The sequence below is a fragment of the Triticum dicoccoides genome, chromosome 2B (genome assembly GCF_002162155.2).
Source record: "Triticum dicoccoides isolate Atlit2015 ecotype Zavitan chromosome 2B, WEW_v2.0, whole genome shotgun sequence".
Lineage (NCBI taxonomy): Eukaryota > Viridiplantae > Streptophyta > Magnoliopsida > Poales > Poaceae > Triticum > Triticum dicoccoides.
The window spans coordinates 216,495,934-216,498,978 of NC_041383.1; positions in this window are offsets into that span (position 1 = coordinate 216,495,934).

The window sequence follows — 3,045 nt, forward strand, 5'->3', positions numbered from 1 at the left end:
CACTGCAAGTCTGTATAAACTATATGCTTTGATCAACTTATCAAAGCGTATATTCCAACTCCGAGATGCTTGCACCAGTCCATAGATGCACATTTTGTTAACACCTTTAGGATCGACAAAACCTCTTGGTTGCATCACATACAACTCTTCTTTAATAACTCCATTAAGGAATGCAGTTTTGTTTATCCATTTGCCAGATTTCATAAAATGCGGCAATTGCTAACATGATTCGGACAGACTTTTAAGCATCAATACGAGTGAGAAAATCTCATTGTATTCAACATCTTGAACTTTGTCAAAAACCTTTTTTGACAAGTCTAGCTTTGTAGATAGTAACACTACTATCAGCGTCCGTCTTCCTCTTGAAGATCCATTTATTTTCTATGGCTTGCCGATCATCGGGCAACTCCACCAAAGTCCACACTTTGTTCTCATACATGGATCTCATCTCAGATTTCATGGCCTCAAGCCATTTTGCGGAATCTGGGCTCATCATCGCTTTCTCATAGTTCGTAGGTTCATCATGGTCTAGTTACATGTTCTAGCTGAGATTTTTAGGCCATGCCTCCTAGGTATCCAATTATCCCTCCATATATTAATACTAGATCCATCACATACCCGCCAAATGACTCCCTTCTTAAGAAGTTCCAGACCATGTGAAATACCTTGCCAAGTCACAGAACTAGCATGCGGAAACACCGTATCAAGAATATGTCCCTGGGGGTAATACTTTGCCTTCATCAACTTCGCACATAGCGAATCCGGGTAAACCAATAACTGCCATGCCTGTTTAGCCAAAAGAGCTTGATTAAAAAGCCTGAGATCACGGAAACCCATCCCACCCTTACCTTTAGGTCTTGTTAGTTTGTCCCACGCCAACCAATGAGTTTTTCTTCTTTCTTCTTCATCTCCCCACCAAAAGTTCCTTATAATCTGAGATAACTCCTCACAAAGGGAAACATGAAATTTGAATATCCCCATAGCGTACACAGGTAGAGCCTGAATTATTGTTTTGATTAAATCTTCCTTGACTCCACAAGAAGCATATTTTTCAATCCAGTCAGAAAGCCTTTTCAAAAACTTATCTTTAGTATACTGAAACATACCGGCCTTCATTCTACCCTCTGGTACTGGTAATCCAAGATATTTATCCTCGAACCCCTCCACAGTAATTTTTAAGATAACCATGATAGTCACTTGTTTCTCCAAGCTGCATTTTTTTCCAAATATTATGGAACATTTATAAGGGCTTAACATCTGTCCAGTTCCCTTCTCATACACCGTTAGAATATTTTTAATTGCTAAAGCTTGATCAAAAGAACCCTTGAAAAATAACAGACTACCATCTGCAAATAGCAAGTGAGAAATACCAGGCGCTCGTCTAGTCAGCTTGAATTCCCGGAGAACTCCCCTGGCACATGCGTCATTGAGCAACAAAGAAAGCGCCTCTGCCACAAATAAGAACAAATAGGGAGATAAAGGATCTCCCTGCCTGAGCCCCTGAGAAGGTGAGAACGACTGCAGCAGTTGACCATTAAAGCGCACCGCAAATTTCACCGAAGTGACACATGTCATAACCCATTTAATCCATTGCGGCGCAAAACCCAACGCCCCCATCATACTTTGCAAAAATTGTCAATCCACATGGTCATAGGCTTTGGCTAGGTCCAATTTATAAGCACAATATTCCCCTCTTAAATCCTTAAGCGTACTTAAAGAATGCATACATTCAAAGGCTATAAGAGCATTATCAGAAATTAACCTTCCTGAGATAAACACACTTTGGGTAGGGGCATTATCAGAAATATAAGAACGTTTTTGACACTACACTAGTGTCAAAAACGTTCTTATATTACGAGACGGAGGGAGTATTTCACATCATCTATTGAAAATGCACTTAAGAGATGATGCACTAAGAGTGGCCTTAGAAAATCCTGGCGGTGTGCTTTAATAGGATATGGCCGGTTAAAACAAAAAGGTTGGAGTAATTGCTTGATAGCGAGACATGTTGATGTTAATGGTGAGGTTTTGGTTGGAGCCAACAAATTATTGCCCGTCTTAGTCGGTCTTAGCTACTAGCAAGTGTTACTACTAATACTACTACGGCGGCTTAGAAACCACATTGACCCGACTAACCTTGAGCTTCATGACTCCTTCCACGTCGACTATTCCCATTCTTATTCCTTATTCGATGTGTCAGATTTTGACGTACGGATTACTCCAACACAAGAATCATGCAGAAACGGAACGACGGGCCGGGACAAAAAATGCCCACAGCACCCTACCATTACCCTAGCACAAGTACGAAGAAATTGCCACTTGGAAATAGTAAGGAACACTGCATGCACTATCAGCATTCACCTTTCCGGAGTTACTCTTTAAGGAAAGAACATCACCAAAAGTTACCGGGGAAGCACACACGTACTGACACGGCTTGGAACTATAGAGTGGTTGCCGCCTCCGCCTAGCAGAGCACCCACACATGCGCTGCCAGCCGCCGCGCAGAAACGGACATGTGAGCGAGCTCGCTCCCTCCGCGGACAAAATTACTGTTCTGACCCTTAAGGCAAACTAAATTCCGATTTGACCTCGTTCCAAATTTTTTTTCGTTTCTGACCTTTATTGGTGACGCCAAGGTCCCTGGCGTCTGGGTTACGAAGCAGACGCCACGGTCCCTGGCGTCTGGCCCCTGGCCCGCACTGCCCGCCTGCCCGTTGACCTGCTGACGTGGCAAAGGGGCCAGACGCCAGGGACTGTGGCGTCTGGCCCCGGTAAGTGGATAACGCCGCGGGGCCAGCCCACCCATCCCAATCTCATCTTCTCTGTGGCCGTTCGATGAACAGGGGGCAGTTCGTCGCCCCTTCTCTCCCTCCCACCACCACCCCCCTTGATCTACTCCATCAACCCCTCAAACTCACAGATCTGACCCCCCCCAAGCTTCTTTGAGGTATTCTCCCCCATTCCCTCCAATTTGTTTTTGTTTTCCCCTCTTTGGTTGGATGCATTATTCAACACTAGGTGATGTTAGATGAGTAGATGGTTTCT